This window comes from Molothrus ater, chromosome 5 (genome assembly GCF_012460135.2).
Source record: "Molothrus ater isolate BHLD 08-10-18 breed brown headed cowbird chromosome 5, BPBGC_Mater_1.1, whole genome shotgun sequence".
Classification (NCBI taxonomy): domain Eukaryota; kingdom Metazoa; phylum Chordata; class Aves; order Passeriformes; family Icteridae; genus Molothrus; species Molothrus ater.
This window is the reverse complement of record NC_050482.2, coordinates 60,110,369-60,129,390: the sequence shown is the minus strand read 5'-3', so window position 1 is coordinate 60,129,390 and position 19,022 is coordinate 60,110,369. Positions and strand designations below refer to the sequence as shown.

Genomic DNA, 19,022 nt, shown 5'->3' with positions numbered 1-19,022 from the left:
ACGGAGGAGGTGAGGGTTACACGCCAGGGGTTTTCAGGACCTCGCTTTTATTTCCTTGGGAGATCACCCTTGCGAGGAAGCGAGATGCTGGCCGCTCGGGCGAGGGGATGTCCCTGCAGCGATCCGTGACGGCCGCACGGCGCTGAGCAGTGGCACTGGGGAGCCCCCTGCAGCTGGGCACGGCCACCTCCTGCCTTCACTCACAGCAGCCGTGCTGCTGGGAGCCATCCCCGCACCTCTGTCCTGTTCTGCAGCGCAGGGACACAGCCTGGGGAGTCCCCAAGACCGCCGGGGTCATCCCAGGGCAGGGACGCCCCCCGCTCCCTGCTCGCCGCTGTGGGAAGGGCTGAGTCGTGCTCGCAGCCGCTGAACTCTAATTAAATCTCCAGAAATCAACGTGCACAATCAAACACTCGCTGGGAGGGAAAGAATAACAATAATGATAATAATAAGGGGAAGAAGAAGAAGCAGGTGTTGTGACTTTTGAGGCTGCTGGTCATCCTGATTAGCGAATGTCAAAGTGTGTTAAGTGCCAAGGGCTCAGAGACAAGCGTGGGAGGTGCAGGGGCGGCCGGGGCTGAGGCTCTGTCTGGCAAAGGAAGGGACACCCAGACTGTGGAGGTGGCTGTCCCCTGCCCTGGCACTTGAAGTGAAGACAGCAATCAATCCCGTGGGGCTGTGGCATGCTTATGGCATGCTTCCCGCCTCCAAATATCAAAATCAAATATCCAATACCAAATATCGATGCCAAATTATCGTCCGAGTGCCTGGATAGCTGTCTTCCAACTCTGCTGTGAAGTCCAGGCAAAATTTTCTGTGAAAACTGAAAAACCAAGGGGCAGAAGTCAGGTCCCAGGTGCCTTGATTTTCATGAAAAGCTCTAAGTAATCCAGCCCTTAAATCATGTGAAAGTGCTTTCACATAGAGAAACACAGCCTTGTTTACTGTACCTACACTGTACCTGTATAACACAGCTACCTCCAAAATTCAGAGCTCCCCATCTCCAAATCAAGCTGGTAGTAAGGAACAAAAAAGATCATTTAGTTCCAACTCCACTACCATGGGCAGGGACATCTTCCACTAGATCAGATTGCTCGAAGCCCCATCCAGCCTGGCTTTGAACCCTTCCAGGCAGGAGCCCTACAGGACTACCCTGAAGGCACATCACCCTCTTTGGGGTAAATCTACCCCTAAGACCCTTCCAGGAGCAACAGCTGCATGTACATGAGTCATGTAGACAGCTCTCTTCCTGCAGCAATCTCAGGCCAAGAAATATTTGGAGACTCGAGTAGAGGTTGGAGTGGAGAGGAGGGGAGTGCTTGGGCTGTAGCTCCTTCAGCCTTTCAAGACAAGAGATGGGGCAGGGGACGCAGCAGCCAAAAGCCTGGATTGCCTTCATGAAGTCCACTTCTCTTTTCTGCACTTAGCACTTCCTCCCCTGCTATTCTTTGGACAATAGATGAGATGGGTTCCGCTCTCCTGCTTCCCACTCCGACAGCCCTATCCCAAGGGAAAAAGCAAACTTCAGAGCACAAATCAGTTCTGGTCCAGGAGAGAGGCAAATAAAAACAAAGAAAACCTAAAGATTTTTATATCAAGATTACATCCACAGAAGTGGCAAGTTTTCTTATACAAAATTAACACCTCTTAGCCTAGTGACTGTTAGTTAAAGAAGAATTCTTTACACCCTGTGAGAATTAACTCTTGTTCTCAGAATGTACCTGTTTTCCCTTATTTATTTGTCATTGTGCAAAATGTGCAAATTTATTTGTCATTGTGCATGAAAATTTCAGAACAACAATCAGTTTAAGAAACTGAGCTGGATTTAGTGTAACAACATTTTTCCACAATGTGTGGACCTCCGATGACTGCAATAATCTAAAAGCAAGATCTCCTTCTCTCTTTTTCCTCCCACATATTGCTTTTACACTTACAGCTATCAAGGAGTTGGATTAAAAAAAAAAAACAAGAAAAGAAAAAATAATCAGAAATAAAGAGGACAGTATTGCAGGGAAAGATGGGGAGAAGGTAATTGAAAAAACAAAAAAGTGGTTCTGATGTGCAAATTGTAGATAAAGACTTATGATGAGAAAGAGGGGAGTGCCTGATGAGGAAGACGGGAGAGTGTGTTGAGAGATAACAAGAACCAGTAATTTCTATTCAGCAAAGCCACCAAATCAGAGAGCAGTGCGATCTTATTGGAGGAGAGCCTTCAACAGCAACTAATCCTGTCATATTGAAAGAAAATTGTAAATGTTCTCTGCAGAAATTGCCTTCCCATTGCAGCTAATCGAGCCCACTTGGCGCTCGCACACATCACACACCCCCGCACGCCCTCCGGGCGGGCAGCGAGCGGACCCACAGCCGCGGCAGCCGGCAAGGACATCCACCCGAGATGCTCACCTAGGCAAAGCTTCCCTCGCTCGCCACCAGCCCAGCCAGGGCGGCAGCTCACCCTCATTTCCCCACCAGCTCTGGGGAAGTGTAAATTATTACCGGCTCACTCACGAGTCCCGGCTTCACCTGTTTTTAATTACTCCAGTTTTGTCTAAACCTTTAAGTCAGGTTCGATAGCACTATTGCTCTATATTTTTTTAAATTTTATTTATTTTTTTTTAAAGCTCAGCTTGGCTGAACTGAAGCAGCGACTCCCGAGGGTGTGCGTGTATATGTGTGTGCCTGTGGGTGTGGGAGGGCGAGAGGGAGCGAGAGACAAAAACTCCATCAGCCCGGACAATGCCACCTCTCGTTTAAAGCTCCCAAGCTGTTATTCTTTCCCCGCACTATCACGGTACCGAGCGCTCTGTGTTTCCCCCAGCCCAGCCCCCCTGGCTCCTGGTGGAAGATATGGAAGAGGAAGATAAAGCCGCTGGCTGCGGGCGCTGACGGCGCGCAGCCCGCATGCCTCTGCCGCCGCCGCTCCAGCGGGATGAGATGCAACTTCTGCTAATTGGATCACAGGTAGGAAAGCTTTGCTTTTTACTGACGTTTCCTCTCTCTTCTTTTTTTCTTTTTTCTTTCCATCATCTTTTTTTTTTTTTTTTATGTCCTTTTTTTTTTTTTTTCTCTTGGCTTTTCTTTCACGTCCTCTACCCTCCGCCCCTTCTTCGCCGCACCTAGGATTTCATCCGCTGCTCTCATAGGAAAGCTCCCGCCAAGGAAACAATGTCTAAGAGACGAGCTTTTGCTTCCTGGCAGAACAAGCAGAGCAGACCATAGGGAAACTTTTGCTGAATGGGTCACAGCTGAGCGGGCCACCGGTGAGAAGCAGCGAGAGGCAAAGCGATTGTCCCCAGCACAGAGCCCTTGTCTGTCGAGTTTCAGTTGCGATATTAACCCCAGAACCGAGCCTGTCGTGGCATAGCGGGAGAGACACAGTAGAGAAACCTTCACATTTTTCAAGCGCCGCACACAGGGGGGTTTTATTACAAAAGCTACATTCCGACACAGGTTCATCTGCCGGGCTGCCGCTCCCAAATCCCGCTGTGACATGTTTGCCGGCGACTCCTGCAAAATGTCAGCGGGAGCGGAGCCGTCCCCGGGGAGCGGAGCTCGCTGTCGGGCCGGACGGGGCGGGCGGGATCGGGATCCCTGCCCTGCGGGACCAGGAGGGATGCGGGTGCCGGGGAGGGAGCTGCCGGCGCTTCCCTCGCCCCCCGAGTCCCCGCTGTGCCCGGGAGCAGCTCCCGCTGCCCCATCTCCCATGTCCTGCTCGGGAGGTGGGAAGGGTCTGGGCTTTCCCCGGCTCATTTCCGGCCCCGCTTCCCCGCATCCTTGCCCTGGCTTCGCTCCCCGGAGCAGGGAGCAGGGTGATGCGGGAGAGGATGGGCCGGGGCCGGGGCCGGCTCGTCCCCCTGTCCCGGTCCGGCTGAGTCGGTCCCGGCCGTGCCTCCGGGCTCCTTTTACTTTCGCCCGTGCACCACCATGGGGTGCTTAGGGCCAGAAGGAGCGAGCTGACACTGGGAGGGAACTCAGATCAAGCTGTGGGAGAAAAATTTCCACCCAGAAACAGCCCTGGGGCATCGAGGTTCTCGTGCAGCCCCACAATAAGGCTGTGTCGGGGACTCTGAAGGGACTAAGTGCTTTCTGCTCCTTCTCGGGCAAAAGCTGATCCTGGCCGTCCCTCCAGCCAGGGCACTTCTCCTGGCTTTGTGCCTTCCCACCGGGCTGCCCCAGCACCAGGATGATGGGGAAAGGCGGGCTGGGAGCTCCTCTGCTCTCCCCTGCGGGGCAACCCAGCCCCAGGGCCCTGATGCCAGGTGCTCCTGGAGAATGGCTGTGCCCTGGCCCATGGGTGAGTCCTTACCCCTTTTCTGGGTGAAGAACAAGGACAATTCCTCCCACCCCTGTAAGATCGTTTATTCTTACTGTTTTGATTTGCTAAAGTTCCTCCCAGGGCAAGGAGATGGCTTTTCCAGCTGGAAATTCTTGTTGTAAATCTAGCCAGAATGACATCTATTCCCATTTTTATGTGTCAACCAGTGTGTTGGCACATTGGCTTGTCCTTGTCCCTTAAGGAAGATATTCTCTTTGCAGAAAGAAAAAGGCAAGGACAAAAAAAGAAGGTCTAACCTCTGCTTGACAGCCTGTTCTTGCAGCTATTTGGTGGATAAAGCAAATCCACAAACTATAAAAAAGGATAAGGAAGGTTAATACAGGAGAGCAGAAGGATGCATGCTGTCTGCCTTTATGGTATTGCATCACTTGCAATCACAACCCCTGTCTGAATACACACCAGCTTTGATTGTGTGGTTTATGACCACCAGCTGCTCTCAGTGATTCATCTATAAACCTCTTTAAGCTACACAGAATACACTTTCTTGTTCCTTTAGGATCTCTTGGAGTGTAAGTTTGGTTGAACTTCCCCTCTGCAGGAGCCTGGACTGTTTGGCTTTGCACCAGGAGAGTGAGAAGTGCAGTAATCTCACTGGTTTGTTGTGCCCCTACTGAGCTGCCCCCTCAGCACTCTGATTTCTGCATTGTAGTCCACCTGGGAACAAGGCACAATATATGGGGAGGGGGGGTCTAGGATATCCCCAACTTGTTTTGGATGGAGGGCAAAATTATAAAAAGGAGAGGTCATGCTTTTCTCCCATCCAAACCCAGGATTTTGAGTAGTGTCCTCTAGCCTAATGGTTGTAACTCTGCATCTGGAAAGAGCTCAGGGAGGCCTGGACCATGTGTGATCAAGGATGTCCTGAGGAGATGGAAGGCACAGCTGCCTGGATGTGCTCTGTCACATCCATCCAGGATGGAGACACAGACACTGAAAGGAGGAAACTGAGGCCATCAGTTAAAAACAGAATCTATAAACAAAACATTTTTTTTCCCTCCTAGGTGTTCAGCCCAGTGCCCACTGCCACTTTGGTTGTCACCTCTGGGCTGAATCCCTGTGTGTATGTCATGGTTCTCAGCTACTCAAAATGCTTGCAGCCCGTTTGGTGCCTCATTCAAAAGTCTTTTGAGGACACCTACTATGAAATCCCTCACTGTTGTTAATATAATCCCAGGAGGTTGCTCTGTCCCACTTCACTCCTGTAACCCACTCACCCGTTCACCCAGCTTTCCCTTCTCTGCTAATATCATGACCTACATGCAAAAGATGTATTTTCTGGTCCTGTTTCCATAGCAATGCAGCACGGGGAACTCAGACAAGCCAGTAATAATGAAGCCAATTCCCTTTCTGTGAAATCAGGACCTCTTTGAAAGTTGAGTTCAGTTTAAGGCAAAGTAGGAAGCCGCGCAGAGTTTTATTTCCATCCCGGAGCCCAGATCCCCGCGCCCTCTAGTGCCAGAGGCAGGCGAGGAAGAGCATCCCCGGGACCAAGGAATGTGAGGCTTCATAGCCAACTACAGCACGGGGAGACAAGCAAGTGGTGTGAGAAAAGACATTCTTCCATTCTTCCCAGTGTCTGTTGCCAGTCAGGTCTGCTAAATCCCAAGCTGCAAAAAAGGGCAGCTAATGCTCAGTTGATTCGACTGATCCTGGTTCGGTCACTCGGAGATTATGGCTTGGGTGGGTTAAACTGTGGAGTAAAACGTGGGAAGAAATTGAAGCTGGGAAGCTCAGACTATGTCTGACCATTTTTTTGGAGATTTTGGATCTCTCTGGATTTGAGCTTCGCAGCTTGAAGCCACTCTCAGCTAATTTTGAGAGATTTGAAGGCACAGAAGAGGATTACTCACTCGTGAAACTGCTGCCCTGACCTTCTACTGGCTGTTTAGGTGGGTGGATGGGATAGGCAACAGTAATCACGCTAAGGAAAGCTGAAGGGGTTCAGATGCAGCTCATATGATTGACAGGGATAACTTTTCCACAAATGCTTGTAGCCTCAAATCTTAAAAAGCTTAAATTGTATGCTGGCATTTAATGTATGGTAGCATTAAATTGTGTGGTAGCATTTCAAGGCCTGTTAGATCCATCTCAGAGATTCCCATCTCTAAGAACCAGGCTGCACAAAGAGCCAAGCACTGAGAACTCCTGAGGCTAAACGGGACTCCACGCACACCACCCACCCATCTTTTCCAGTTCCTCTATTTTGGCAAAGGTAGCTTTCAGTTTTGCCAGGGTCTCCACAGCTTTTCCTGTGTCAGAGCTGCCCAAAAAATACAGTTCCCTACTTGCTTGTCCACATCCCACCAGCTGACTGCCAAACACCTGTGCCTAGCAGATTGCATTCCCTAGCTCTCCACATTAAATCGAGGAGGGATCCCTTGCTGACTTATCCCACCAGCTTCCTACACTTCCCTGATTGAAGTGGGCAGAATTAAAAGTTGAGACCACTCCTGAAGTTGCATTAAAGGGCTGCCTCCTTTTCCCATACACCCTGAGCTTGCTGCTATGTTGAAATGCTTTAGGCTGTGGAGCTGCCAGTCATTTTGGACTGCCTGTCCTACCTTATAATCTATATTATTACCTATGTCTAACACCATCTATTCCCCATAGGAAGGGTTATACATCAGCAGATCTTCCAAAGAATATTCTCTCATATAGCACAATTTGAAGTTCCAGGAGGATAGCATAGGGTGAAGTGAGTTTCATTTCGTTTCCATCAAGGACTTCTTAGAGAATGCTTGCCAATGCCACTAAGATGTGCAGTGGGATTTCAGTAGTTCACGTGCTTCATATATTTGTTTTTAAGGATATGATACAAGTTAAATGAAACCACATTTAGGGCTAGATGCTTTGCTCAGAGTCTTCTGCATGTTTTCTGTTTGACAAGATGATTCTTTGATTCCCATCATTCCAGTATTTCTTGAGACTCCATGGGCTAGATTTTGATCTTAATTACATTCTTTCAAATCAGGGGTGCCTCCAGTGATTTTAATTGCGTCTGCTTTATTCTGGTGCAATTGAGCTCAAAATTTGACTTTCACAGAAACATAGCAAGTATTGTAATTAGAATATGCCAGTGTTTTGACAACTGTTCATGGAACAGCTCTGTTTCATCAGACTCTGCTGAAAGGGAAATGCAATGTGATAATGGGCATTGGGAATAGCACGGGGCGCCTCTTGCAGTGATGGCAATAAAGATCTCTGTGAGAAGTCACAACATAAATAGGCGAGAAATTCTGTAAATCAGCATTTTCCAGGATTTCCCTAAGCTCTTAGAAAAGCTCTGAGTAAACTGTGGCTATGTTTTCTTTGATTTTGGTTGCTTGTGTTTTACAGTTTGGTGTTTGGTTTTGTTTGGGGTTTTGTGGCTTTTTTTGAGAGAGGTATAATGAGACAAAAATATCTCCATAGGTCTTTCTTCTGAATCATTGTCAAAATTAGTGTTGGAAACCAAGGTGATTTAAAAGAATTTTCTTGCTTAGTGATTTCTCTGGCTCAGGATTTTCAGGTAGCCTGAGTATATAAAGATCTCATTATTTCTGTGCAGACAGCATGATCTTCAAACATGAAGATTAGATCCTTTTCTTTTGTAATCTGTTCCACCTCGTGAGAAACAAAAATTAGCAAAAACGATACATGGGGAAAAAATAAGTTTCTGATATAGACCATAGCATTTTCACAGATTCCTGAGAAATTTTCTCTCAGCTTTGCAGTGCATTACTGATGTCTATTCTAAACTCATCTGTCTCATGCTCAGTCAATTAGAAAACAGAGCAGTCATATATTGAAAATTATTCATAACTTTGTTCATGAGTAATGGCAACAAGCTTATTCTGCTATTATTTCTGAAATCCTTTAAAGGAAGCCAGTGACCAATGATTTATTCATGAAAACATTCACACATTTCAAAACTTTCATGAATGTTAGCATGAATAATTAAGGGAATTTGTGTTATTTGTTCTCATTGCTCATTATTTTCCTATTCAAAACGGCATCAGTCATCCACTTACAGAGCATTAGAACATAATGATTACAGTATTAGATAAGACAGGTGTTTTGTCTCATCCTGTAGAGTGTTTTGATCAATGTTGGTTACCAAAAAAGGCAGGTGTAGTGAATGCTGCCCTAGATATCTGCACTGCCCTCAGGTAAAAGGTTTTTATACCCATCAGCTTGGGTTTGCTCTCTACCCAGAGATCTTTTCCAAATGACAAAAAGATCTACTCACCTCCCTCCCCAGGTGGAAACCTCTAGAGATTTTAGACAAGCTGCAGATGTACTCACAGGCCAGATAAGCAACTAATCCGGTTTTGCGTCCCAGTGAGTTCAGTACCTTAGTGATAGTATGTAGCAGGCAATTCAGTAGGTTAATTAAATATTTTCCTTGGAAAATCATATTCCAGACAACCTTTGTTCTATTTAAATTAGTTGTCTTTCAGTGTTATTGATACCCCTCTGTTATGTTAAATGAAAAGACCAACTGGAACAGCCAGTTCATTGTATAGGCGTCACTCATTTAATCCCCCATTAGAGAAGAAAAGAACAATAAAGTAATTTCCATTTTAACACCTCTTACTCCTCCCATGCTAATGAAAGTTTTGGTTTGTTTGGTTTGTTTTTTTTTTCTGATCACTGCTGTAATAGAGCAGAATAGGGTTGTTCACTGTAATGCCATAATGAGTGGCCACAGCTGGCTTAGAATCCAGAAAGGCTTCCAGATCTTTCACTCTACCTGTGACTGTTCTGCCTCAGCCAATATTAATTTCCATTAGCTACCCAAATGTTAAGTTCTCCCAACTCAATTAACATACTACAAAATACTTCATTTCTTATTCTTTTTTTCTAAGAGCAATAATTCAAGTAAGAAGTTCTATGTTCTTGGACAACCCGACTGATAATATTTTGCTGTGAAAAAGGATCACTCATGTGTAGCTTCTCTTTTCTCTTTCTTAACCAGCTTCCAGCTTGTAATAGTAATTTTCCTATTCTATCACAACTTAAATCTGTCAAAGAATTTAATGCAATATAGAAGTACCTATATATGTAGACTTGTCAGGTTGGTTTCTTGGTCTTTTAACTTGATGCTTCAAAGAACATATATCAGACAACATTTTCTTAAAAAGTCTATTATTCTTTTTTATCCTCGCCTATATGTAAATCCAGTTTTTGTTAGTTTCAGTCAATTAAGGTGGAAGTAGAATGAGGCTTTTCAGTATATAATACCTAAGATTAATCCTGTGCCTGTCCTAAAGATAGGTATGCTTGTTGCTACCCCCTGTCCTTCTGCAGCGTATCTGACTCCAGCAACAACTTGCATATTTTTGCTATCAGCACAGCCACTTCAATTTCAAATGCTTTCCAAACCCTTGCATATATAGCCATGAGGTCCTTTTGATATGCTGCTGTTTAGTTTATCAATTTGTTCCAATGTTTCCCCTTTCAGAGTTTCACGTTCTGACAGCTCATGTGCTTTCTTGTCTTGGAAAAGAAATAGGTCTAACATGGATATCAGCACAGCATCATGTGCACAGAAGATTTAACCAAAAAAATAATTCAGTACCTCTGCAAAGTCCTTTTCCTCATTAATTATTCCAAATAGTCCCTTGATGTGCAGTAGATCCCACTGGCTCCCTCCTGAACTGGCAGAATTTAAGCGAATTGAGAAATGTCCTGCAGTTCCTCTCTCTGCACACACCCCCACCAGCTCTTGTCAGTTTGTGCATCCTTGATCCTCTTCATTTACAGCTGACATTTTGTTTGTGTTTTATTTTAACTCCCTCCCTTAGCCATGGGCTTCACCAGACATGAAGTGTCATTTCCACAAACGTGGTTGCTTGGCTCAAGCAACTTCTTGGACCTTCACATTTCACAACAACTTTTTTCCTGCCTTCTCTTCCAATTTGCTTTCCACATGACCTCACTGAATCAGAAACTGTCTGTTGTTTTGAATCCGTGGATTTTACTTTCTCTTTTGTTCTTTGGGTTTTTTTTGTTTGTTTGTTTTTAATTTCATTTATTTCTGCCTTCAGTACTTTTTAAGCAGTTCACTAATTATGAGCAGTTTGTCTTGCGCTCTTAATGCAGTAATAAGTTTATAATTTTTCAATGTTTTGATTATTTCATGTCTTCAGCTATTTAGTTAAGAGCACCTGCTCTTATGTTCTCCACTTATTCTAAAAATCACTTAGGAATTGATGGGGTTTTTTTGATCTGTTTGTACCATTTGACTTACCAACACACAGGCGGGTGGACTCACTGATGGTTGGTTACAATCTTATTAGACATTTTGATACCTCTTTGATCTCTCTCCATAAGAACCCTTTGAATACCCCAGACATTTCCTGGAATAAGGGTGCTAGTGCTTGAATAAGGGTGCTAGTGCTTTGTGCAAGCATCAGGCTTGAAGTAGAGAGGATATTTTTTCACTTAGCACACTGGACTGAGACCAAGCTGATCACAGATAAGCTCCTGACCATGCCACCCACCTGCTGCATGAGTTTTGACACATTCCTGTGGCCTGACACAAAGCCTGCTGAGGTCAGAGACCAACTCTTGTTACCTTGGGTAGGCTTTGGCTTGGCATCCTGAGGCAGGGACAATAATTCTTCCTGGTCCCATGACAGTGTTGTAGGGATTTGCTTCCCACAGATTGTCAGATAGTGAAGTTCAGCTGTGATGCTGCCAAATGAAAAAAAAGGAACAGACAGACTCCACACAGAGGGTTTTTCTTTGCACTGGAATGTTGGAAAATTGAGCCTTTAGGAGATGCTTAGTGGGAAAGTTTTTGTTCAGGAAAGGAGGATAACCTAAAATGTTCAGTATCCCTCCAACAAAAAGGTACTGAGGCTGCAGCTGCTCCAGACCTTGGTGAGAAGTAAAAGAGAGATCTTTTCTCTGCTGTTGCTTTTCCATGCTCAATCTGATCCCCTGATCCATTACTGGCCTCTTTCACCCACACAAATTTCACTTTTCTAGCACTGTATATTCAGCTGATGAAAGCTGTCAGAGCACGAATGACATGAAAGGAGAGGCCACCACCACAGAAAGTGCTATATTTAACCTGGCAATGTCATGCCTTCTCAGTATGACCTTGAGCCCTAACACTGAGAATTTAAACAGGGAATCTTGGTTGTGAAGCTTCTTCCTTTAGCCAAACATAGAAGGCTCTTAAATATGAAGAAAAGTGGGAAAGAAGTAAGGTAAAATAAGTTTTCCTTCTGCTTTTGACATTTGTGATAGCCAGCACACTTAACTGCCACTAGAAGAATACATGAAGGGCTCACTGTTAAATTCTCATTAGAAATGTCTGTTTGATGTCTGCTAGTCATTTCCACAATCTATCCACTGAGAGTAAATGTAGGGATTTTTACTGAAAGGTTTTGACATCAGAAGCAGTTTCCTGCAAGAAATACCCTACTGTTATTAATTATTTTGCTATGTGCTTCAGTAAAGGGGAAAAATCCCAAAAGTACACAATTGGGAAAAAAAGTAAGGAAAGAAAAAAGAAAGAAGATGAACAAAAGCTTTTGTTATGTTTTGTCTGAAGAAAGCCTGTAACTATCTCTCTCCCTTTCTTTACTAAAGAGTGAGACTATTTATCTCCTACTTTGAAGCACAGGGAAATGCAAAATAACAGGTTTAAAAAAGCCCAGGTAAGTCAGGCACTGCCATCCTTTCTGAATGACAGATTTGACAATTAATATTCCACATTATTGTCTTCAATTCCTCTTAAAAATCGAAGTAGGGTGTGGAAATTACACAAAGCTAAAAAGATAAGGAGTCATTTTCTTGTTAGTACTTGCAGAAAGTAGTGACAAAGGCTGAATTCCTGGTTTCACCACACATTGCTGACATGGCCTTGGACAAACTCAGTAACCTCCTGTACCTCAGCTTCTAACATGGAAATAGTATAAAAAAACATTTTCATTCTCACAAGCTTTGTCTGCTCTTCCTGTTTAGATTTTTAAAGTGTTTGGCAGCATTTCTGGAACAGTCAGCACTAAACTTGCCCTTAAACATACCTAAATTTGGGCATCCATAGAAAGAAATGAATGATATATCATCTTTCAAATGTTCAGTTGCTTTTTATTCCATCTGCAAATTAGCTAATAGCATGGGCCTTTGGGGAGTCAGAGCCTTTCCACTGACCCCTGGTGTTGCTGGCACAGGCAGCTACAGATGGGATGGTATCCCAATTTATGCTGGGGTGGTGGTACCACTGTGTGCTTGTTCCCTTTGCTGCCACACACTTCTGAGAGTGTGGGCACTTCTGAGCAAAGTGGGAACTCTGGCTTAGGGAGAGTTGCTTTTGTAGCCAGAATCATCAGGTGAGCCCTCTTCTCTGGACAATGCTCAGCCTGCTTTACTTTCTGTGCTCACCTGAAATTTTTTGTCCTTCTTGGCCAGGTTCTTACTAAAACCAAAACTACTGTAAGACACTAGGGAAAGTTTCCCTGAGGGAAATGCAGGTGCAAAGCTGCAGAGAGAAAACACTTAGCCCCACAAACCAGCAGCAGCAGGATTTACCCACTTTGGGGACACAGTGGCAGCCCAGATATCAAATGTGCTGCTCTTCAGGGAGAGTGTGATGGTGTTTGCAGGGGTCCCAGGATGAGGGAAGAGACGAGGATCTGACTCCATGTTTCAGAAGGCTGTTTATTATTTTATGATAGATATATTATATTAAAACTATACTAAAAGAATTGAAGAAAGGATTTCATCAGAAGGCCAGCTAAGAATAGAATAGCAAAGAATGATAACAAAAGTTTGTGTCTTGGACTCTCTGTCTGAGCCACTGGGCTGTGATTGGCCATTAATTAGAAACAAAAATATGGGCCAATCAAAGATCCACCTGTTGCATTCCACAGCAGCAGATAATAATTGTTTACATTTTGTTCCTGAGGCCTCTCAGCTTCCCAGGAGGAAAAAATTCCCAGGAGGAAAGGATTTTTCATAAAAGATGTCTGTGACAGGAGAGTCATTGGCTCTGGCTGCTGTGGACAAAAAGTGCAGTTTCTAAAGACTCAGTCCCACTGAAGACTGTCTGAATCACCTTTTCCCAGGGCACAGGCAGGCTGGGCATTCTCTCTCAAGGGGATCTGGCCATCAGCATGTTCTGTGATGCTGTCTATGACTTGAATGAGCCCCTTGCCCTCCCTGCACCTTTCTCTTCTCCACTGTTTAAGAGTGGGAACATCGAGTTTCCTCAGTGCAGGTCAGTGGACAGGACCAGCTGAAGGTGCCCTGATTTTGTGCTAAGGATGACAGCATAACAAATGCCTACAGCACAACAGCAAAGGAAAAAATGCATCCTCTGTATTTTCTGATATTCTTTGGGTATGTTCAGGTTGAGTCAGCTAGGAGGCTCAGAGACTTCTGACTGTACACCTTAGCAGGTGAAAAGTTCTCAATTTAACTTTTATTCCAGTTTGAGTAGATGGACCAAACTAAAAGGTCTTCAGCCCTTTCCTTCAAGGCAGGAGGAAGCTGTGGCTAAAGCTGTTTCTTAACCCTCTGGCAGTGGTGTTAATGCAATACAACAAAAAGAACAAGGCAAAAAGCCCAGGAGAGCTCTCACTCTTTTTTTCTTTAAGAATTTATTTATTTCACACGAAAAGCTCCAGATCAACGTTTTATTCATTGTACATTATTGCTTCTTAAACAAAAGAACAAAATTAAAAGCAAAACCAGAAAAGAAGAGGTTTTTTTGCAGCTGAACACATAGAGATGATAACTAAACAAGAGGAATCCCTTGCTTATTTTGAAGGTCTAATAATTCCTCATTGTTAGGGATCACATCAACATATTTTTGTTGTGCTAACACCCTTATCTCTTCAACCTCCTGTGTTCTGCCATGAAGCCAGTTCCTGCACTGCAGCTTTAAGGAGTAATTATCACCCTTTCCTGGGTAATGATTAGATCTTGTAGAGGCCACCTAGAAGCCTCCTGTGGTCGTCATGCCAACTCTCTCCCCCAGTCTTCTTTAACCTGCTCTTTTTTGCTGCAATGCTCAGCCACAGGTGGGCTTTGAGGGGCATTCAGGCTGTGCACAGCCCAGCCTGCTTTCACAGCATCCTGGACACTGAAAGGGCGCCCAGCATCACCGAGTGAGCACAGACACAGGGATTTTAAAGGCTGCTGTCTCTTGCTCAGCCTGTGTTCCCTGCCATGATGTGAGAGGATTAGGATGTGTGCTGAGTGCCAGAGCTCTCGCTGCCCTGCAGTCAGCCACCCTGGGTGCTCAGAGTGCAGCCCCAGGAGGAGCCTGCTCCAGCCCTGTCAGCTGGCAGCTCTCTCTCTGACACCAGGGCTGGACAAGCTGCGGCTCGGGGGGTGCTGATGGGGCAGGCATGAAAGCAGAGGAGAGGTGCTAAAAGAGGACAGCACCTCAGAGAACTCAGATGCACTTGGCTCTGGTAGGAGCCAAGGTGTGTTTCCAGCTACCCCTCAGTGCTGCTAAGATGTCAGTCCTTTTTAGAGGTGGAATCGATTAGCCAGAAAGTGAGAACATCACTGGCTTTGCTTTAAAGTGGTGGACATGTCTCAGCAGGGAAAAGGGAGGAGGACTGCATGTTGTCTGATCTCCCACCATTCCTTAAACTCTGAATTGAATTGCACTGCGAGGAAAATGAGAGCTGGTCTTTGCTGAGATAAGCGTTCTCAAGTAAATTAACAAAACAATGACAGAGCTATTTGTGTTGCTGTAGGAAATTGTCATATGGGCTAGGGTGCATCCTAGCTGGCTGAATGGTGCAGGAGCAGAACCAGCTGCCTCAGCTCAGGAATACTTGGGATTTGGTACAATATCTATTCTTTTTTCTTTTGCTGCTTGCTGAAATGACTACCTACAGCCCCTCAAGGGCAAAAGAAAAAGAAATCTGTAAGAACCTCTCCATATTCTCCACAACAGAGGACACACAGTTGCTCTTATCATTATTTATACATAGATGATTGTTATCTTCCACAGTGAGGAATGAAAGGATTAATTGGAGAAATAATCTGAAAATCAAATGCTTCTTTCCTTTATGTTTTTTAAAAGGATAGATTTTGCCAAAGCTGTCCCATGTTTATTTTTAATAGTCTATTTAATAATATATTAATAATCTGTTTAATAATCTATTTAATAATCTATTTTTAATGATCTCTAATTAAACATCTAACCAAAGAGAGCAACATTTTTACAAAAACAAGTTAAAGATTGATTATTATATGGAAAGCAGTGCTCTGTTTTGGACTGGGAGAAGAGAGAAGAAACTTTCTCTCTTTGGTCTACATCCAGCAGGTTGAAAACAGAGAACTCTTCAGTTCAGTTTCCTTTTTACTCCTCCACCCTCCATACTCCTCTTCCTTCCAACATGCACTTCTCATTTCTCTTTTCAAAGACACAGCCTTGTCAGTCCCAAAATGACTTTGTCTGCTGTTTGAGTCTTTGAGTCAATGAGTTATGATCACCCATCCAGCCCCATTCACACACAGAGCTACTGATTTTCTTGGTTCTGCACATTCACTGCAGGAGCACCACACTGTTTTGAGCAGTCTGTCCCTTCTGTGGGGTTGTCTGGCTGTTATCTCTGCCCTCTCAGCCTAAGGAAGAGAGGGCAGGACACAGCAAGTTGTTAGGCTTGTGAGAGAAATTGTGTGTCTTCCCAATAGCCTGCAAGAGGGCTGTGTGAGGATGGGCTTTTCTAAGCACAGACATCCCCTCAGTCTGGGTCTCATCAGTCACTGGTCTCATCAGACAGCTGATGCTTTCTTTTGCTTTCAGATCATTGAAAATAAAATGACCTATGCTGAACAATCTGTTAATTGTCATTAATTTGTCCACTGGATATTTCCCCCCTATATTTTAAATTGTACATCTGCAAGTGTGCTGGCTAAGCTTCACAGTCTGATTAATAGTTTCAATTATTATGTCAAGGCCAAGAGATTCTTTAAAGCTTTTCACATTCAGTATTGAGAACTTGGTACTTTTTGTGTGTGACTGTTGACTTAACACATGTGAACCAGCTTCCCACCTCTAAATTAATGGCCTGATATCTGTAGGCAGAAGCTGAAGGTGCTCTGGACAGGCTGGACAAGACCTGCTCCCTTTTGCTCTAGGAATTGCTCCAGAGCAGCACAGCTGAAGGGAGAGATTGCAAACCAGAAATATCTTGGAGAAAGGACAAACCCAAAGGCATGGGCTGTTCAGCAGGGGCAGCATTTATTGTTCCTTTCCCCACATCAGATAATTATTGCAAATCACTGGTGGCTGACTCCATACCTCAGCCTGTTCTTGACCACATCTTGCAGGAGGATCTTTTGGTTCAATACCTGTGAACATAACCCTGATCTGTTATGGTTTAGCATTATTCTGCATCATCCACTTGTCTTTTTAAAGGCAAGTGCCTTTAAAAAGATATTAAACTGCAGGTCTACACTGTGGGTAGTAGCAGAAACTCCCTTTGGGCATGTTTTCCTTGAGTACACCAGGACTGCTTCCACACAAGACAGAAACTCTGCTGCATCTCCTCCATCCTGGAAGAGGCACAGAGTTCAGTCCACTCCAAAAGTGGAAACCTGGTTGGCCATGTGTGTCCCAAGGAAAATGTGTGATCTTAAAATAGACTTGGCTTCCCTGGGGAGTTAATTTTTGTCTCATGGTCTCCTTCACTTCAGCATTGGCTGCTCCATCATCCCCTTTCTTGAAAACTTTGCAAAAACTTGCTCAGCAAGCAAAGGGATTCCTGTCTTATGACATTTCTGCTGCTTTAGCACTGCCTTTTTTTGTACCACCTGCTGTCTCTTCAGCTCATTTTAGGATTGAGGCAACTGCTCTTTTATTTGCTTTGGGTTCTATTTCACCACTGAACAAACATCCCAGAAATGTTTGTCACATCAACTGATCCACACTGTGAGTGATAGTCCCTGGGTCTGGCACAAAATACTAAAGGAATGAAATAGTATCTAGTCTGAGCAAAGACTGCAAAATCTTTCATTAGCTTTTCACCCACATTTGTTAGCATCTCCTGTTTTACACAGAAAACCTGTTCACACATGCTGAAAATATAGGGCAGCACATTTGAAAATATTTGCAAAGTATATTTTACTCAGTGACTTTCTTACTGTTAAGCAGCAGAATATGCACAGTTGCTGAACTAAGAAATGTAATGCATTTTTAAGAAGTATTGGTCAATCATGTGGAAATAGACATCACTCTCAAGTATGACTAAAATTACTAGTGGTATCTATGATTAAAATTACTAGTGGTATCAGACCTCATGTGCCTGATTTTACATTGATTATTGAGGTCAGAGAGGTATCTTTCCACGTAATAAAAGGCTGTTGATTATTGAGGAAATTGACTTTCAAAGAATTAAATATAGCTATTATTTTATATGGTATTTTATAGTAAATAATAGTATTCTTTATTTACTACATAATTTTATATATATATATATATATATACATATATATATGTCAACTTGTGATTGCTGTACTCTTGAATAGGGGCATTAGTGATGTCTGCCTACTTGGAGGTTCTTATATTTCAAAAATGTCTCAGAGCCATAAAAAATGCCCAAAAAGAGCATGGGAGCCTCACAGGGCCCCAGGGACCTGTAAATAGACAGCCAAGTGCAAGTGTGATAAGTGGCAGGGTTAGATAAATTCTATTTGAGACGTCACTTCTAAAGAGTCTGTTCTTCATTTGTTGCACTTTGTTAGCAAAGCAGAGCTTCTAGAAATCTATTTCAATGCATCAGAGTAAACAAAAGCAGCAGGAAGAATAAATGTGTTCTGTCTAGTCTCATGCTGATGCCAAGGGGCCAGAACCCAGATGTCCTGACCCTGAGTTCAGCCCCATGCTCTTATTATTGGACTATAATTTTACATGAAGCTTTCTTTCTTTTTTCCTTTTATTTTTTTCCACAGGGTGTTGGGGGGTGGTGGTACATTGTATTTGTTCACATCAGCCAAGACTGAAGCAAAAATATTATGTATAATTACAGAGCAAGGCAGGCTCATACGTCACCCATCAGCATTGTCTCATGGCTGGTATTATTCTCTGTTCTTACTCACCCTCATGTCACTGCTGCCTCTCTTCCCACCTCGAAGGCTGAACTCCTCCTTCCTCTGACAGGATGTACAATAGCCAGAGCAGTATAAATCAAAGCCTGGAATCAGGAGAATTAGAACAGATTGGAAGTGCCAGTTCCTCAAGAAGGAAAAGAAGGAAACAAGGCAGCAGGAGATCAGAAGAGTGATTGCAGCTTCATTACAAGGGCTGCTCTACCATCACTACAGGTTATTGCCTGTCACAAACTGTTTTTATTTCCCAGCTCCTGACTGGTGGAGACCTTGATCTGAAATAAATACCAGCCATCCACTTATTTTATAAATCTCCTGGCTGTGATCACATTTAATATTTACTTGTCACCATTTTTTCAAGTAAAATCTGATTTTATACTTTTGGTATCTTTATTGTAAAGCAGCAGCAGAGAGGTTGAGAATTACTGAGGAGCTTTTACAGGTCCATGTGCAGTAGGACTGAGAGGGAATGAACTCAGGCAGATCAAAAGGCAGGATAAACTGTGATGGGTCTTCCATGCAGTGGGATCAACATAAACTCCTTTCTTAATCAGGTCTGGACATTAATCATACAAGTGGTCTGCAATACTGAATTTTTAAAGCTTTCTTTCATTAATTT

The 19,022-nt window shown here is 44.0% G+C and overlaps 1 protein-coding gene across 2 annotated transcripts in view; it reads left to right on the top strand.

Annotated features, from left to right (window-relative positions):
* The first annotated feature begins 2,945 nt into the window (after positions 1-2,945).
* Positions 2,946-19,022, top strand: part of CHRM2 (cholinergic receptor muscarinic 2) — an 89,896-nt gene continuing 73,819 nt past the window's right edge. For both annotated transcript variants that reach the window (XM_054514948.1, XM_036401400.2), the window contains exon 1: positions 2,946-2,961. The gene's annotated coding sequence lies outside the window, so the exon portion shown is untranslated. The remainder of the gene's footprint in view (positions 2,962-19,022) is intronic.